This window comes from Dipodomys merriami, unplaced genomic scaffold (genome assembly GCF_024711535.1).
Source record: "Dipodomys merriami isolate MVZ:Mamm:240054 unplaced genomic scaffold, mDipMer1.0.p SCAF_3, whole genome shotgun sequence".
NCBI classification, from domain to species: Eukaryota; Metazoa; Chordata; class Mammalia; order Rodentia; family Heteromyidae; genus Dipodomys; species Dipodomys merriami.
Window position 1 is genome coordinate 38,575,036 of NW_027204492.1, and position 12,546 is coordinate 38,587,581.

The window sequence follows — 12,546 nt, forward strand, 5'->3', positions numbered from 1 at the left end:
TTAGGCGCAGGCAGGGGTGGGGGGATGGGGGGTGTAGTTGTGGAGGTGGGAGGGAAGGGATGGTAGGGGAAAAACAAAGGAGGAGGTAACAACACTCCATAGGAAATGTATTCATTAACTTACTCATGTAACTGTAACCCCTCTGCACAGTATTTTTACAATAAAAAACATAAAAATTTTTAAAAAAGAGAGATAGTAATGGTTAAAAGTGGTAGGGCTGGGGATTAGCATAGGGGGAATGTTGGAGTGAAGATCTTGAGGATTTTTTTTTTTTTGCCTGTGGTGAATTTAAAATGATGGTAAATCCCAAAGAAGAAATATCCTTAAAAGTTAATAATGAAATGGAACTGGAGCTCAGGTTAAAGGCCAGGCTTGACGATTTCTAGCAATCACCTAGAATTCCAAAGCAGGACAAGCTATTTTTAGACCACATCTACAACCCTCTAAAGAGGGTGGAGGGGAAGTTAGCAGACTCAATTGCCAATTCTGATTTGGAATTTATAGGTGATAGTCTGAACTGTGTGGCAGCAGCAGGCTGGTGGTTCTGTTTAAAGATCCCTCTCTTTTTTTTGTTTCCATCAGTGAAAGCTTTTTCTACATATGGCAAAGATTACAGCTCAACTGTAGATGAGATGAATATGGAGTAGCACTTGCTTTATCAATCATTCTAAAACTCTGTGTGATTTTACTGATGGTAACAATGGAACCTGTGTAACACACAGCACACTTGCCAGCCCTGAGAGCAGGCTGGTTTTCTTTGCTGTAGCCCACAAAAACAGCATGCAGACTTTTTGCCATCTTGGTACAGACCTAGGAACAAATTTTATTTAAAATTCAACTGGGCACCTCACAGTTTCCCATCTCAATAGTGAAGCATGTGAAACTTACTTAGGTTCAGGTAAGTAGAATAGTAAAGAGAACAATTATTGTTTAGAAAATGTTTAGAGTATACACAATACTTGGCACAGAAACAGAGGCTACAGATTTCCAAATCAGACATCTTGACACTTACCTGGATGACTCCTAAGCTATTTGTTGCCACTATGCCTTCTTCTTTGGGCCTTCAATGAGCTTTTCCATGAGAAGAATAGTAAATATGACAACCACCTTAGTCAGAGATAACATTCCTTCTTTCCAATCCCCCACTTACACAAACATTTTCCAGAATGGACACCCACTCACTTCTCAGCCACCCTCCTCCCAACCATTACCCCTACTTCAAATCAGCAAGCAGAGGCTGCATAGAAATCTTTAGCAGGAAGTGCAGAAGGCCACTGGCTGGCAGAGTATGCAATGTGTATGTATTTGTGCACACGCATTAATATGTGTGCGTGCCTGTGTTCATCCACCAATCTAGCCATCTGTTACTGTTTCCCCAGTGGATTTGGATCAGAAGCAAAGACAAATCTGTTTGACTGGGTGGTCCTTCCCTTACACCAGTGCTTCCTTGGTGGTTAAGAGTTCCAAGCCTGGATAGACTGTTCTATTTATTCATCTTTAGAAGGCATCATATCCATCCACACAAGAAGAGCCAGCAAATGGGCATTAAAATCTCACACACATCCCTTTATTTGCAACTTTGTTTTTCCTCACAGACACCTACCCAGAGTGGACATTTAGCAGGCTGGGTGAGGAGGGAAGAGGTAGAAGGGGAGAAAAGTAAGCAGGTAGAGGCCTTTACCATCACTCTCCCACCTACCTGTGGACTTCCCACTTTGTTTTCTCCATACCAGCTGGAACACCAGGGCTCCAGCTGGCATCAAAGTGCTGTGGTAGCTCTTGCCATACCCAGGCACAGGTGTAAACCTCCACTGGGAAAATTGCCAAGTGCTCAGAGGAGTTTTTCAAACTGATTTTACCACAGAAGTTGAAAGATGTTTCCTTACTCCCAGCAGCTCTCCAAGGTCTTAAAAAAGACCAGACTCAGTCAGTGCCTCCAGCTTCCCTGATGGGGAACACAGCACTCAGCACCCCAGGTTATTTGTCATCTTCACCAGGTTTTGCAGCCAGTTCCTCCTTGCTCAGTCTTTCAGGTCATATCCTTGAAGGTCCCTGTGCAAGTGTACTCTCTTTGGGATGGCTAATCCATTGTCATCACAGCACAAATGCCCTGAGAATATGGGACAAGAATGCAAGTACTAAGCCAGATGCTGGAGGCCAAAGCCTGTAATGTTAGCAACTCAGGAAGCTGAGTTCTGAGGATCATGGTTTGAAGCCAGCCTGGGCAGAAAAAGTCCGAGAAACTCTTATCTCCAATTAACCAGCAAGAAATTGAAAGTGGAACTGTGGCTCAAGTGGTAGAGCACCAGCCTTGAGCAGCATGAGGCCCTGAGTTTAACCTCAGTGCTGGTAAAACACACACACACACACACACACACACACACGCACACACACACACGCACACACACACACACACACACAGAATGTGCAAGTACTGAGGCTAAAAGAATGGAGTGATGCAGAAACAAGCCAAGAGAACACACTTGGAGTTTTGCCAGCCATACCAATACCATAAGTGCCCTTTGAATTTGACCCTCCTCTTTATGTCCTCAGCCACCACTCTTGTCACTTCTCATTTGGACTCTTGCAACATCTATCAACCTAGCCTGGGTGTCCCTTACCCAGCCACATATTTTCCCCTACTGAGCCTCACATCTACCAACTTTTCCTTACTGTGACTCCCCTTTGGAGGCTTACTTTTATTCTATACAACACATTATACAAAATCAAGTTCAACTCTTCTGTAAAGCTGTCTCCTTCTGCTCCAGTCCATGTTTTTGTTTTTTTCTGAGCCTTGAACCTCTACAGTGCTTCCTGTTTAGAGCAAAATAGTGTAGCACCTAATTGTTTTCCATCATGTATTATTCTTAGTTGCTCCATATGAATAAGCATTATTTTCCTGTTAAATTATGAACCTCTGAAGAGCAAGCCCTTTACTTTTCTTCTCACCATAATATAAGCTCAGGGCTCAATAGATTTCTGTTTGCATGCCTTACCTCCAAAATGAAGGGAGGATAAGATAGATTGAAGACCCTCTAAGGATCTCCTGTCTGTGCCCTCCGCTTTCTCAAAAATTGTTCAGGCAACAGAAGCTCTGAGACTGCCCCCAAGAGGCCCAGGCAGCCAATCTGTTGTCAGATCCTAGCTTCCTGAATACTCCTACCTCCTAAGGTTTTCTGGGCGATCAATAATGCTGCTTAAGTGATCAATCTGAGACACAATGGGCTGCAGGGGCCAATGTTTGATTAACTCCAGAGAATAAATGTATGCTGGAAGAGAAAGAGCAGGGAGGGAGGAGCTGAAGAGAGAGCAAGAAGAAAGATGAACTGGGGGAAAGGAGAGAAAGAGAAGGATTTTCCCATGAATGAAGATATGATAGGGTGAGGCTGAGAGTAGCTCTCACCGGATCTGATTCAATAGCCTGAAGAATTCTTATTGAGGTAATTCAATACACTTGGGGCTTTCTAGTAACCCACTGAATATTCTGGTAGTCCTGATGACTTTTTGACCTGAACAAAAACATTGTTGTTACTGTCTGCTGAGAGCTCACAGGCTCCATATTGGCTAGAGAAGTGAGTATGAGATGCACACTTCTAGGGATTTCAAGGAAGGACTCTGCTCATTGACAATGTCTATAAAAATCCCAAACTCTGACATCCTCTACTCCCACCCAAACGTGGGAAATCCATGATGAAACAAGACAGTAGGCTGATTTTCATGGAGGAATATCAGCGTTACCTTCTCTTTATCTAAAAGGTTACATACTCCCCTTCCTCTCAAGGCTCTGGGGCTTGAAATTTGATAGTTTAAAAGCAAGGAGTTACTTTTTGATATTTGTTTGTACTGAGGTCCCAAATAGCTATACTACTTATCAAAATTTTTCTAGGAAAGATGGTGTTAACTGGTGTTAACAGAGCAGATGGCTTCTTACTGTGAGAAAGTTCTTCCTTTAATCTAACCCTGACTCCTGCTGCTCTCATTAGAAAGCCATCCTTTACAATGATGACATCATCACTGTTTTTCTCTGTTACTCAGGCTCAAAGACTAGGCATCATCTTTGATTCTTCTTCCTACCTCATGTCATGCATCCAACTGGTAAGTTAATCAGGTTTTGTCTACCTCTACATCCAACCACATATCATTTTCTTTCTGTTTCCATCAGCTGTTGTAACAATCTCCTTCCAGCCTCCAGGATGATTGCCCTTTTAATCAACTATCAAATGGGAAATAAATGGAAAAAGAAATGTGAGCCTTAGTCCAGAGCTAGCTTCCATTTAAAGGAAATATAGGGGACAGCAGAACAATTTAAATGACAATAAGATGACTAATCAAAAAATAAAATGCAAACCAGAGTTTCAGACATTTCACAGAAACTAGCTAACAAGTCAAAAGGGGCTGTTGAAAGAACCTGAGAAGATAGAACAACTAAATATAATGTGTAGAATTTTTTTAGATTTATATTCAAATAAGTCAACTGTAAAGCCAGTTTTGAGACAATCAAGGACTTTTTTTTTTTGTCGGTCATGGGGCTTGAACTCTGGGCCTGGGCACTGTCACTCAGCTCTTCAGCCCAAGGCTGAGCGCTCCTACACTTGAGCCACAGCGCCACTTCCAGTTTTCTGATGGTTTATTGAAGATTAGCGGCTCACCGCTTTTCCTGCCCTGCTGGCTTTGAACCTCAGCTCTCAGCCTCCACTCAAGTAGCTAGGATTATAGTTGTGAGCCACCAGTGCCCAGCAATCCAGGACATTTGATTAAGGACTGGGTAATGGATAATACAAAGCCTTGTTACTTTTGTTATGTTACATGATGTTATATGAAAAATGTTTATTTTTTAAAGAGATCCATCAGTGATGAAATGATATGATTGATGTGTGGAATTTCTTTTCAAATCTTTTAGTAAAGAAAAATGGGCAGATATAGAAAATATGGAAAAGTCCTGAATGGTAGTATGTACTATTAAGCAGTATTATACTATTTTCCTACTTTTTTGACTTTGAAATATTCATAAATAAAAAACAGCAGTCACCCACTATTTACAAGTGTACCTTTCTAGCCTTCCATGATGATCCTATTTCTCTATTTGCTTGCCTATTTGCTTGCTTAAGTTATTTGCTTGATTTTCATCCATTCACTTATGCATTTGTTCATTTGTTCACACAAAAAACATTCTTTAAGTACTTCTTATATGCATTAGACATTGTAAATACAAAAATAATAGAAAAAGGACTCTCCTTTATCTTTAGATTTTCCACAGCAACTATTACAGTCCCTTGCATGTAAGGCATGCTTAGATATTTATTGAATTAATGTCTAGAGGAAGATGTAACAAAATCCTTAACTCATATGAGTCAACAAATATTCAATCAAATTCGACAAATGCTTATTGATCATTGTGTATTATAGGAATGAGAGATGAAAACAATGATGTTCTTTCTGTCATTGAACTTATAGTGTAGTAAGAGTAACACCTATGAGAAATCACATTTGTATGTGAAGAAGAGATGAATAAAGGAATCAAGCCATAGTGGTGGACTGCCCCAGTGATATACTTGCCAAATAAATGTGTTTTAGAGATAGCAAGAGCCAGAGGAGAGAAAGCAATTGTTTTCAGTGTAAACTAATCAGAAAGTTTTAAGGAAGTGGTAAAATTTGTACACATTTTTAAAGGGCAGATATGGTAGGTAGTATTTACAGGAAAAGGAATCAAGATAAAGAAAGGAAAGTACATTCCTGGTGAGTAGGATGGCATGAACAAAAGCACAGATACAAAAAAATGTATAAAAACCTGCTTAGGAAACCTCGAGGAAAGAAACTTGGCTGGAACAGGCTTGTGGCTCACATCTATACTCCTAGCTACTCAAGAGGCTGAAATCTGAGAATTTCAGTTCAAAGCTGTCCTGGGTAAAAAAGTCCATGAGATGCTTTTCTCCAATTAACCAGGAAAAAGCTAGAAGTGGAAGTGTGACTCAACTGGTAGAGTGCCAACTTTGAGCAAAAAAGTCAAGTGAAAGCATGAGGCCTGAGTTCAAGCCACAGCACAGGCAAGCACAGTGGTGCATCACATGGATACACACACACACACACACACACACACACACACACACACACACATACACAAGTTTGGCTAAAGTTGAGGATCCACAGAGAGCAAGCAGTGTTTCTTAAGAGGGCCAACTACATGAGAACCACTGGGACACTGGGCTCCAGTCCCTATACCTACTAAATCAGAAGCTCCAGAGGTGGAACCCAGTCAGTTGGTTTATAACAAGTTCTCTCATTTTAGAATCATGCCTATAATCCTAGCTACTTGGGAGGCTGAGATCAGAAGGATCATGGTTCGAAGCCAGCCCAAGCAGAAAAGTTCACAAGAGCTCTTTTCAAGGCTTAGATGGGTACATTGGTGCATATCTATCATCCTTAACTATGTGAGAGGCTAAGACTGGAAAGAATATTGTTCCAGGTTAGCCTGGGCAAGAAAGTCCACAAGAGTCCATCTCAATGTAGGAAAGCTGGACAGAGTAGAGTACACCTGTCATCCTAACTATGATGGAAAGCCTAAAGTAGGCAAATTGTGGTCTATGTGCATACTCCACAGAAAGTGAGATCCTATGTTAAAAATAACTAGCAAGGCCAGGTGCTAGTGGCTCATACCTGTAATCAGGAGGCTAAGATCTAAGGATTGTGGTTCAAAGCCAGCCTGTGCAGGAAAGTGCGTGAGATTCTTATTTCCAATCAATCAGCAAAAAGCCAGAAGTGGAGGTATGGCCTAAGTGGCAGCCTGCCAGCCTTGAATAAAAAAGCTAAGAGAAGGGGCTGGCTCAGTGGTAGAGTGCTTGCCTTGCATGCATGAAGCCCTGGCTTCCTCAGCACCCCTGGATTCCTCAGCACCCCATAAACAAAAAGAAAAAAGCTAGAAGTGTTACTGTGGCTCAAGTGGTAGAGTGCTAGCCTTGAGCTGAAGAGCTGAGGGACAGTGCCCAAGCCCAGAGTTCAGGCCCCAGGACTGGACCAAAAAAAAAAAAAACTAAGAGAAAAGCTCTGAATTCAAGCACTAGTAATGGCATAAACAAACAAACTCGCAAAAAAAAAAAAAACAAAAAAAAAACAAAAAAAAAACCTGGGCTGTGGTTCAGTAATAGTGCCTGCTTAGCAAGTGCAAAGCCCTGAGTTCAAACATTAGTACCATGTAAAAGGGTGAATGGGAAGCAAAATGAGCTACAGCATGCATTAATTTCAGGGCTGAAAAGAAGAAAAAAAAAGGAGAGATCACTTGCATGGTGGGAGACTCACATAGTACAAGTAGGCGAGCATTCTTTCCAAACCTAGGAATGGCTAGTGTAGCTAATGCCAAAATGAGCTGGAGGCTCAAAGAAAGACTGCTGCTTGTGATATGACTATGGAGAAACCTGCTAATGGGCACACAACTGCTTATTCTCATATTTAATAACACAGGCTTGCATATATATATATATGTATACACACACACATATATATTGAACTTATAGTATAGTAACACACACATATACATATACACATATACAAACCACCTCCATTCTCTCTCCTCTTCCTACCCTCATTTCATATACATATTGCAATTCAAAGACTCATTTTCTTTTCTTTCTGTAATTTTTTTTAAGTACTGGGGTTTAAATTTAGGGCCTAAGCACTTGCTAGGCAGGGGCTCAACCACTAAAGCCACACCTTTGATACAGAGTCTCACTATGTAGCCGAGGCTGGTCTTGATCTCAAGATCCTCCTTCCTTCACTGGGTGCCAAGATAACTCTCAGTTCATTTTCTGACTGCCAGGTAGTATTCAATAACATGCCATTGGTTTGTTAATATTCTATTGTAATGTTGGTATTCCTAGTCTCAGAAAAAAAGAGTGCTGCTTGTTGTGGGTGGGGAACAGTATATTATACCCTTTCTCTCAGCTCAGCTGAAGAGGGAGTATAAAGGATGTAAGACAGTGTGTTTTTCCCCACTTTCTCCCAATCCTACCCATTGGTCCCTAACCTTGGATTTTGCAATGAACTACAAGACCCAGCACATATTGAGAGTGTTTCATGTTGGCTGCAGAAAATGCAAGAGAATGTTTATCTTTTTGAATTTATGGTAAGGAGGCAAACAGAAGTCCTTGAAAGAAGAGCCTGATCAGAGTTTTCTGCTGCGAATGCTAATGGCTTTAAGGCTGGCTCACAGCTAAAGCTGATTTGGGTATGGCTTCTGCTCAGAGACCAGTCCAAGCATGGGGTAGTTATCCAGCATCAATGGATACCATTCCAGTTCCCCTAGAATGTGAGGGCACAAATCCCTAGAATCTAAGTTTGTCTACACGAGCCTCATTGGCCACAATTTACTCCAGGGAGTGTGTGTGTGTGTATGTGTGTGCGTGCGTGCATGCGTGTGTGTGTGTGTGTGTGTGTAAGAGAGATAGTGTATAGATAGGCATGTGTGTATGTGTCTGTGTGTGTGTATGTGTCTGTGTGTGAGTGTATACACAAACACATGTACATGGCTTTCGCTAGCCTGGAGGCCCCAAAGACCAGAGATCCTTTCTCAGATGCACTGATGCTCCCCCTTCAGGGTGCCTTGTCCAGTGATCATGGAACCCAAACATTTATGTCGAGATGGGGTTGGTTGGTACAGAATGGTTCTCCTATTTTACCTCAATCTATATTCCCTTCAAGGCTCAAGTGAGGTTGCTGCGGAAGGGCCTTGAGGCTCAGTGCTTCTGCACTCATACCCCTTCCAGGACCATGACTGCCTCACTCCACCCACCCACCACATCCAGTGTCAGCCTGTGGCTGTCAACCTGTAATCTCAGCTTTCTTGCTGCACTTTTTCTATTTCCTACTGCTTCCAAAGGATGGAATTGATGCCAAAATTCCCAAGTTGGGTCACAAGGCTCATGTCTGAAGACCCTTTCACCACATCCCCTGCCTCTGTCAAAATCAGGCTTGTACATCCTAGGAGTCTCCACACCTCTTCCTTAGAAGAGCAGAGGCTCCACTGCGCTTTTTGAAGCCACAGTACCAACAGCTGTGCTTATAGGGATTCATAACCTGGCCAGTTTGCAGGATGACGCAGCTCTGCAAAATGCACAGAGCACCCACCCCCTACCCTGGCCAGCCGCCTCTCTCTAGTGGCCTCAGCTCCTACTTGCAAGACAATCATGATGGTGGATGTCAGTGAGCACAGAGAGGGAGGGCATCTCCACACAGCAGCAGTGAGCATTCCTGCGTAGGTCACATTCTCCCCCCCACCCTTCCTCAGAATCCTGCAGTGACTCCCAGTTGCCTCTCAAATCAATTTTAAACCTTCTCTCTGTGGGCCTCAAAACCCTCCATAATTACATCCCATCTTTTCACTTCCCCACTCTCCCACGCACATTGCACAAAACTCGCCCCAGACAGAAAGCAAACAGATGATACTATCCACAAATGTTCCTGCCCTGGGTCCTGCCACAGGTGCCTGAAAGCCTCCCCAACAGAGCTACTCCTCTACTTCCTTTAAAAATGTTACCTGGGAGGTAAAGGCAATGAAGCCCTAGTAGTTATTAACAGTTTGGCCTGGCAGGGATTCTGTCATTAAATTTGAAGGAGCTGGGAGCAAAGCGCTGCCTAAATGGTCTAAGGGGTGGGGGAAGGGACCCAGAGGAGCTAGAACAGCCAACGGGAGGGGCAGGAGCAGGGAAGGGACTCTGACGTCGAAGCTGTCTCTGTCACGACTTTACCAAGGACTACAGCCTGACTCTCAATCAAACACAGTAGTCCTTGCTCCCCTCTAACCTCACTTCTCCCTCCACACATTCCGTCTAATTTCACCTTAGGGTTACCATGAGGCCACTCTGTTGAGGTTGAATAGGTTCCCCTTACAGGAAACACACACACACAACAGACACACACACACACACACACACACACACACACACACACAGAGCCACACACTTGGGTAGACATGGCATGTTTGCTTGTACATGGTGACCAAATCTTGTTGAGGTCTCCTGGGGTGAGGGTGGGGGACTGAGAGTCCTCTGCCTCCGTAGAAATAGAAAAGGTTTTCTCAGAAAAGCTGGAAACTGGGTTTCCGTTGCTTCTTTTGCAGTGATCTTGCTAGCCAGGCAGGAGAAGAAGCAGGGTTTCCTAGCTGAGGACTCCAGTGGCTGAATTGCCATCCTGGGGGGAGAGGGGGAGGGGGGGAGAGAAGCTTCCAGGCCAAGGTGTGTGCCTTGTTTATCTCAGTCTCCAGCTGGGAAAACTCTCTGGGCTCTTCCCTCTGAGTCAGCACCGTCTCCCACCCTCTACTTCTTAAAGGGCACCCCAAAGAGAGCCTTGCTCTTATAGCACTTTCCCCAATGGGTAGCAGTCCAGAGACACCCCAACTCTTAGCAAAAGCTTCAGGGTGCTGAGACCACGGGGGGGGGCTTCGGGGTTTCTGCAGCTGATCCAACATGCCAAGACGAGGGAGTAGGTCTGACAGAATTCAGTGTTCACTTTAGTGGCAGCTGCAAAGATGGGGGTACCACCTGCTGGGGGGGAGTGTCAAGCATTTGCCCCTGCAGTGGCTTTAGTTTGTTCTCTTGTTCTCTCTCTCTCTCTCTCTCTCTCTCTCTCTCTCTCTCTCTCTCTCTCTCTCTCTCTCTCTCTCTCTCTCTCTCTCCTCCCTCCCTCCATCCCTCCCTCCATCCCTCCCTCCTTCCCTCCTTCCCTCTGTCTCAAGCGTGTATGCTCTCTCAGGAAGCCCAATTGTTCGAATGTAGAGGGGGATGACTTTGAGAGTTGAGCATGTTTTTTGTTTTTGTTTTTGTTTGCCAGAAAGGACTTCTCAAGCGACCTGGTGTAGGTGTCCACAGTAGCTTAGGGGTTGGGGACTGGAGGGGGGAGCAGCAGGTACTGGATCTGCAGTATTGTGCAGTTGTCATGTACTTCCTCATGGACATTGAGAAAACACACTCACTCACATAGACTCTCCAAGCTCCAACGGTGGAGAGAAGTGTATGTCTGTGTGTGTGTGTGTGTGCGCGCGCGCGTGTGTGCATGTTTTGGTAGCGCTGGAGAGGATGCGCGTAGCTGCATATGCCTTATTAGCATCCTGGGCAGGGGCAAGTGTAGCTCTGCTCGCGCGCGTGCGCGCGCGCGTCTCCGTGTGTGTGTGTGTGTGTGTGTGTCTGTGTGTGTGTGTGTCTGTGTCTGTGTCTGTGTGTCTCTGTATTTCGTCTTTTCATGTGGGTGACTGGTTGCGCGCGGGGAATTTGGTGCGGCTGTGTGTGCCTGTGAGTGCGCATCCGTGTCCGCTTGTGAACATGGCCCCGGGAACCACGCACATGCTTCAGACAGCTGTTTCTGGCAGCCTTGGGGCTGGGCTGGGGCTTCTCCGGACACCCCGGCTAAGTGGCCACCTCCCCGCAGCCAGGCCCCCGCACCTCGCCAGCTCTGGAAAACTGTGCCCACAGCCCAGGCGCGCGCACAAAGGCTCCATAATGAACACGCTGCACTCCCAGGCGCTGCGCTGGGTTCCTCACCCCGCACCCGTGCGGTCATGGTGAAGCCGCCAAGCCAACGACTCTCAGGGCCAGTGGGTTCCCAGCCGGCCACTCTCCCGGCAGCCCAAACTCCAGGCGGCCCGCCGCTCGGCGCCCTCCAGCCCTGCCCCAGGCTCCCGGGGGCGCACCAGCTCTAGTCTCCCCAGCCCCCTACCCACTGAGCCGACCCAGGGCGGCACGCTCCCCCTCCCCTCACCCCGCGACCCAACCCCGGCGGGGCAGAGACTGCGGGCGCGCCCCCCTGAAGGCAGCGTGCTTCTTACCTTCCTCCTCTAGCTGTTTTTCCTCCTCCTCCTCCGCCTCGCGGGCAGCGGCGGCGCAGGCGGAGGCGACAGCGACGGCGGCGGGACTAGGGCGCCCGTGCCCCGGAGCCCAGCACGGGCGTGGGGCTCAGTGGCGCCAGGAGGCAGGGCGGGCAGAGGCTGGCGGGGCGGCAGCAGCTGGCCCGGGACGCGGGGAGCTGAGGCGCAAGCCGCGAGCTGCGGGCAGGCAGGCAGCAACGCGCGGGGGCTCCTCGGGCGGGCTCCATGGCTGCGCCGCGGGCGGCACCATCGCCGTGGATCGCTCGTCGCTTGCTCGCTCCAGGAGTGCGGCAGGCTGTGAGGTGACGGATGGCGGCGAGGCGGCCGGACAGCCGAAGAGGGGAGGGGAGGAGAGGGGAAGGGAGGGATGGGAAAAAGAGGGGAGGAGGGACGGGGGAGGGGGGAGAGGAGGGGAGTGCAGAATGAGGGGCCCTCTCCGGCGCCTCCCGACCCTCAAGTGCTGGCGTCGGTTCCCCCAAATGGGAAAAGCGGCTTAAAGGCGCAGCTCCTGGCTCGGGTCACAACTAAAAATAAACAGAAAATTGACAATTAGGGAAAGAATCTCCCAAGACACGACCTAGCCATCCCAGCTCCCCAGACCGGCGCTGCCTCACTTCGTGAACCTGCTGGTTCCGGCTGGGCTGCGCCGGGAACTGCCGGCGGCTAAGGGGGCAAAGCCAATTTCCAAAGTGAACCCC

At 46.6% G+C, this 12,546-nt stretch overlaps 1 protein-coding gene across 4 annotated transcripts in view; it reads right to left on the reverse strand.

The window, feature by feature from the left end:
- The window catches only part of Frmpd3 (FERM and PDZ domain containing 3), a 144,827-nt gene extending 132,953 nt beyond the window's left edge, over positions 1-11,874 (reverse strand). Inside the window, exon 1 of one of the 4 annotated variants that reach the window (XM_070039960.1) lies at positions 11,810-11,874. The gene's annotated coding sequence lies outside the window, so the exon portion shown is untranslated. The remainder of the gene's footprint in view (positions 1-11,809) is intronic. The other 3 variants (XM_070039963.1, XM_070039965.1, XM_070039964.1) reach the window with 3 other exon arrangements.
- Positions 11,875-12,546: the final 672 nt, after the last annotated feature.